The sequence below is a fragment of the Pleuronectes platessa genome, chromosome 24 (assembly GCF_947347685.1).
Source record: "Pleuronectes platessa chromosome 24, fPlePla1.1, whole genome shotgun sequence".
NCBI classification, from domain to species: domain Eukaryota; kingdom Metazoa; phylum Chordata; class Actinopteri; order Pleuronectiformes; family Pleuronectidae; genus Pleuronectes; species Pleuronectes platessa.
Window position 1 is genome coordinate 7,211,955 of NC_070649.1, and position 7,145 is coordinate 7,219,099.

Genomic DNA, 7,145 nt, shown 5'->3' on the forward strand with positions numbered 1-7,145 from the left:
CACACACAAACACACACATAGCACCACGCTGCCACACTTGTACAGTACATGGTGCATGAGACCCTGTTGCTAAGCAACACTGGCCTATGTCAAAGAGTCCCTGCATCAGGCTCTGGGAATGCAGTGTGTGTGTGTGTGTGTGTGTGAAGAGTATCATGCAGGGAACATGAGGACATGTGTGTGTGTGTGTGTGTGTGTGTGTGTGCGTGCGTGCGTGCGTGCGTGCGTGCGTGCGTGCGTGCGTGCGTGCGTGCGTGCGTGCGTGCGTGCGTGCGTGCGTGCGTGCGTGCGTGCGTGCGTGCGTGCGTGTGATTGTGTGGTTGCTCTATGGTTGTGTTCAGCGAGGTATAAGGAGATTTAATGTACAAGACGAGACACAACACAGTAAAAACATGCAGTATTCCCCCGAAAATAAATATTTTTAAGTACTATTATTTAAATTTCAGTAAATTGTATTCTTCAGTGACACTTAATTGGAGTTTATTGGTCCCGATGCAGTTAACGTAAGCTGAGTCTATGTTACCTTGTCCATACAGATGGTAGCCTCCATCTCGGCAAATTAAGATTTTATAGAATGGAGCTGGTGGATGCATCTAGTTTGAAAGAACCAGTTGTGCAATGTAACATTTCTGTTCACATTCGAGATACTCAAATTATAGATTGATAGAAGCAAAGTTGCAAAACAGCAATTGAAGCCAAGAGTCCACTAAAAGTCATGTACGACAGCAATGAGGTGCACAGATCAACAAGCACTGAGTCCATACAGCCTTTCATGCATTTGTCCCTCCAGCCCATATACGGTGAAGTGAGCAGGGCAGCGAGTCTCTGTGAGAGCTGGTGTCTGCAGCCGAGTCGAGTATCTGGGTGTGGAGCTGGTTTGGAAAGCAGAGCAGTCTCAGCGGGGAACACAGGGAGCTACAGGGAGCTACAGTATCCCCCCCCCCCCCCCCCCCCCCCCCGGGAAAAACCCTGATTCAGTCAACACGTTCACTACTTCAACCTTTGTATTCACACAGTATTCAAGTGACACTATTCTAGGTTGTGTATGAGTTCCTCATATTTAAAGATGGACAACATGTGCAGCCAAATCATCTTAATCGCCCCCTAGATCATAAGCTCCTCCATGTTAGCAGATGGGACAGGGACCAAACAAAAAAGGAAACGTCAAATAATTTCTGTCATTTTCAAGTGGTTCTTATCACACTGAGAAGTTGTGTTTATGTTTCTGATAAGCTCGTTTTTTTTAACTAGTTATTTGATGCTATAAAAAAGACAAAAGATGTGGGCATCCTTATCTGGGTTATGTTAGTTCCATTATTTGTACAACAGGAGGAAGTGGAGACGCAACATCCATCTTTATTTATGGTCTCCATTTAAATTACTGGCAGATACAGTCATTTTTTGTGATATACACTGATCAGCTACAACATGTTGCATTAGAAAAAATATGTCATGTTACACTCTGAGCATGCAGAATCAACCTATTCACAAATCCATAACATGAATAAGAGTTCCTGAACTGGTGCTTCTCGGTGTCCCTACACAGTGTCTCATGGATAACACACCCCAGCCACACACACCGAGCAGAGCACGACACTTTCTTTGTCTTCACACACACAGATCAGATGATAAGAGTTTCTGGTCCACAGAGATCAAACCCTCTCAGTTTCGGATTCTGTTCCTGTTTTCTTAAGCCTTTTGTTGAACTCCTGCCAGATGGTACACCCCCGAAGTCCGGCAGGATAATGGATAACAGTACAGATGAAATTGTAGATACAGATATGACCCCAGGTCAGCCAGATAGGGGTGAGGGGGGGGACATTGGAACGCTTGCTCTACTAGTTCTTAAATCCCTGCACCTTCCTTTGCCCGTTCGACCACTGCGATCGGAGAAAGTTTGGTTTCATTGTTTCGTTTCTCTGCCTGTTGCTCATTTGCATTTACTGAAAAATCAAATGCGACGGAACCATGGAAACAAGGCGCAGGGAGGTCGGACAGCTCAGGACTGTCCAAACATAACTTTGGCTTTTTGCCAGCATCTCTTTGCATTGAGCTTTTCTTTCTTCCGCCCCTTCATCTCTCTTTCTCATTCCTCTAATTGCGGCGGTAATCCTTTGCCAGATTAGAGGAATGTGCAGGGTTTGTGTGTGTGTGTGTGTGTGTGAGAGGTCTGAATGAACGATGCATAGATCTCTCAGAAATTTCTCGATTGCTGTCATCACACGGGCTGAATCCCGAAGGATCCAAATCCAATTTACTCTCCGCTGATGTCGATTCAAACAAGTAACGTGATCCAGCAGCTTGTGTTGTCGCCCTACTTGATTGTTTGATTTATCGGTCACATCTCTTGCTGACATCGTTGCTCATTCGTCTCTAAAATATACAAAAGCCTGAAATCCTCCCTGCTCCCGCTCTCATAGACGTTGGTCTGGTATGAACAGGGTTTCTGGCAAATGTCTGGATCTATAAATAGCAGCTCTGCCTCTTTCTCTCCAGTCTCTCTTCCTCCATCCCGCATCGTCTGACCCGCTTGTCCAGGCTTCAACTGCTGTTAATGGGTCAGAAGATTGGACCTGCCTCCAACAGTGACTCACTGGTCACTTGTTCTGAGCCGCCGATCCCCATCACACCGACTCACGGGTCAAGAGTTTTGACTCGCGTCCGACCAGAGTGAGTCATCTGTCGTTTTCACTGACCTGCCCACTGTGATCAGGCTAACTCACTGGTCACAAGGCTCAAGGGGTTTATCCCCGTGGTTTTCTTTTGTATGGCCCTGATTATACCCCACCCTCCGCTTCCCTCTGGTAAACAGGATGTGGGCCTATTGCCGCTCTCATTTCCTGTCCAGTGAGGCCAACGCCTGTGTTGTCCAGGGTTTTATTATGCCTCCAAACTGGCAACGGCCAATGGCAGGAGGCATCATGTTATCATATTGTCCGTCCGTCCATTCGTCCCATTCCTGCTAACACAACATGTCAATGCCTTGAGGGTTCTGTTTGACTCAAGGATGACCTGATTCGATTTTGGTTGCCTTGTGAGAGCAAAATCTCATTAGAATTAGTTCAATGGTCATTTTTATATAGTATTTATATACTACTATTAATCTTTTAGTTTAGGAAGCACATAGCAGTATCTTACTCCCTCCTCATCCTCATTTATGATGAAAATATGTCATGAAATAATCAAGAAACAAAATCAAGAAATATTGAAATCATGGCTATCCACTGTTTGTTTGTGTGTTTGTGTATGTGTGTATGTGTGTGTGTGTTACATCCCCGCAGCACAGCTCATGAAACATCCCATCTGCAGTGATTCATGTGTTACAGTCAGATACAAAAATGAATCTGACATATTCTCACAGCTTCTGCATTTTATGAAATGAATGGGGCGGTCGATATTATTCAAACTCTAATAGCACTTTCAGGATTTATATATATATATATATATATATATATATATATATATATATATATACACTCAAAACATTTCAGTAAGTGATATATTTCCTGTTTGCCCGGCACTCATTTGAATTTCCTCACTTTGACTCAAAAATGGAATCCTGGACTCAAGCCCAGTATTTTTTTTTTTTTTTTTCTGATTGTGAAACTCAAACATCCTCAATGTTGAAGGCCTAAAAATAAAATGTGGCTTTAGGGCTGAGGGAAAGATGCAAGAATTACTTCATTCGAGCGTTCACACACTGGAACCACAGATACTTCAAAAATACAGTCGGATCGGATTATACATAGACACTTGCCCTTTTCTCAGGGAGATTATTTAAGGCTTTGAGGGTGATATCATTATCTCGTGAGCACCTTTGAGACAAAATGCCACAACCTCCAACTCCGTCAGGGTTCTTTTAATGGCATTTTCAAGAAACTCATGGAGGCCTTTGCACTTAATTCTCAAAGTATCTTCCTTACACTTGATGATATCATCCTGCAGCCTGACTGCAAAGTTTAAGGGCACAACCTTTTTAGACCCGCCAAGTAGGTCGTCCTGTTATACTGCTTCTTTTGACTTGTCTGTGAAACACAACCGGGAGAATTAAGACTCCAAATGTGAGGCCAAAACATCCAGGAAACTGTCCCCAATCCAGTCTCCTCTGGTTTTTAGTTTCTGCTGAACAGGAGACTTTCTTTGGAACAAAACCCTGGAAAATGTCCAGCACATTCAGGTGAGGGGCGGCAGCTGGGTAGAGCGTGCAAGCAGCGGATATCACTTGTTTTTGTTCACAGCCTCCTACCAACAAAAGCTTATGAATATGATTGTCTTTTTTAATTGACACGTCTCCTTCTACATGTTCCTGCTTACTCTGGGATTATCCAGACCTTTTACTTTGGAGGCTGGCAGGAAAACGTCCATGAAGTGCAACTCGGAAAGCAGCTTAAAAAATTGCTGCATCTCAACCCCCTCTCAGATCTTTCTTCGAAATAATATCTCATAAGTGATAATGTTTAGACATGTTCGATTTGTGTGTGTGTGTGTGTGTGTGTGTGTGTGTGTGCGTGTGCGTGCGTGCGTGCGTGTGTGTGCGTGCGTGCGTGTGTGTGTGTGTGTGTGTGTGTATCCATTATGTCAAGAGCCAGCCTGTCACAGTGGTGTGATGGATTGCCACTCTAGTGCTATCTACTTGCTGTTTACTCGGATCATTATGAATACCCCCTTTCTCCCTCAACCCCTTGTGTGTGTGTGTGTGTGTGTGTGTGTGTGTGTGTGTGTGTGTGTGTGTGTGTGTGTGTGTGTGTGTGTGTGTGTGTGTGTGTGTGTGTGTGTGTGTGTGTGTGTGTGTGTGTGTGTGTGTGTGTGTGTGTGTGTGTGTGCAGGTGTGCGCTGTGTATATCCCATCATCATACCAGCCTAATCACAGATAGCCAGCCTGCTTCACACACACTCGAGGGCGCAACATGCCCGGATAACACGCACGTCACTATTACCTTGCACGTTGGGCTACAGGTCCGCTGAGCTGTTGCACGTTCAGGCTCGGCTCCCCTCAACCTCACGGGCGATTTCTTTTTACAGCAGGGGGAGCTAGTGTGAGAATGTGCCGAGGGATGTGGGGCGAGAAGGAAGGAGGAGGAGAACAGCAAATATTGATGTTTTACAGCCCACACCTAGTTAATCATCTAATTATGGGTTGAAAGCATAAACTGTTATTTGCGGGCATGCGGAACAAAGCTTAGAGGTTCTGCTAATTCCAACCTAACTTACCTATTTTATTCTATAGTGCAATAATGTTGGATGATTGCTTTGTCTTTCTAATTTGACCATAAAATATATAACTTGAGCATCAGTTTATTACAGTTAAGTGTAAAATTAGAGGGGAAATGGTCATTCGCATGGCCGAGCACCTGCCAGCTACAGTCAGGTCAGTGGACGTTTGGTCCAGCGGGAGGTGGTGTTGCTTTCGGACGGGTGAGGCTATGTTCTCCGTCTCTCTGCAGCTCGTGCAAAGACAGACGAGGGTCTGTGGCCATTTAACCATCAGTCAAGCCTGTTAGGAGTCTAAATATTAGTGTTGTCACGTGTGTGGGCAGAAGAGTGTGTGTGACCGTGTGTGTGTGTGGGGGGCTGACTTACAACTGCTTCGTCTTCATCACAGTTTTTGGAAATCATCAAACACTTTCTCTCTCTATCCCTTTTTCATGACATCTCCCCTTCCTCTCTTTCTCTGTCTCATACACGCACGCACACACAAACACCCTCTCCCTGTTTTCCCATGATTGTGTTGTCCACAGTTCACACAGATCTCGTTGTGTGCGTCTGTGATTGTGTGTGTGTGTGTGTGTGTGTGCACACTGGTAGTTTTCCACGAGGGACGGTTGCAAGGGCCCCAGGGGGAGGAGTCAGCAAAGGAATTCTGTGTGGGTGTGCTTGGTGTGTAAGTGTGTGTGTGTGTGTGTGTGTGTGTGTGCGTCAGGATGGTTATGATAATGAAGGGGAAGAGGGTAAAAGTGTGTGTGATGTGTGTGTGTGCGTGTGCGTGTACGTGTGCGTGAACTTGTATTGGGCAACGGCAGCGTTAAAGCAGAAAACTCAAAAAGACGAGGGGGGGGGGGGGATTGGGGGCTTTGAGTGTGTATGAGGAAATGAAGTGAATTCTTCTCTTCACTGTAAAACCTCAAGCACGTCTGTTCATAACTTTTCACTCCAGCAACGAGCAGAAAGTTTCCAGGAGTGAAAAGAAAGAGTCTGCGGAGGAGCAGAAAGAGGGCGAGAGAGATAAGGACGCAGGAAGGAGAGAGTGAGGGAGATGCGGACAGATACGGAGACAATGGAGTCGTTTGTTTTGAATTGCCGGTGTCCTTTTCAAGGACAAGCAGACATGCCACTACCGTCATGTGAGGAGACTCCTCCTCCTCCTCCTCCTCCTCCTGTGGCCCCTTCCTCTGTCTCTTCAACTCCTCCCTCTCCGACTTCCTCTTGTCTGTCCTCTGACTTTCTCCTCTGCTCTAAACTTTGTACCCAGAGGTGAATGGAAAAAGGTGAGGAAGGCCTTTAGCAAGAAAGCAGCTAAAGAAAACTTTAGAACAATATTTTCATTTATATTACTTATCTTTCAGTTGAATTTAGTCTATTTTTGCCACCTAATAAAGTACAAGCTTTTATTTAAATACAGAACACTGGGATTTCAAGGTTATTTAACCTGCAGCATTCAGGGTAGTGCAGGTGGTTGAGTTGTTTCAAGCTGTAACTGTTCAGCCAAACCTTTTAAAAATGCGAAAAATCGAAATACATATTCAGGTAATGTGTAGAAAATGAAACAAGGACATCAAGCATATGTCTTGGGTCTTGGGTTTGCATATCTCACTCATATGTCACAATACTAATAAAGAAGAAGCCACAGGTGCAGCTTCTTCTCTCTTCTGATGCATCCTTCCCTTCAAATGTTCAGCCGGTCTATAAAGTTACAGCTAACCCAGCGACCTTTGACCCAGTTAGCGCGCACACTATCTGCCGGGGAAGTGAAAAACAGCTTATGGTTGTGATAGCAGTCACCAGCAGGGCGTTTATTCTGCAAAGCCTCCCTCAGTGCGTGTGTAATGTACCGCGGCTCAGACTCGGCTGACATGAATGCCGCGCGGTGGAGGAACGCTGACGGGGATGAAGTGACGCATTGATGAGATATGTTGTGTGTCAAAACA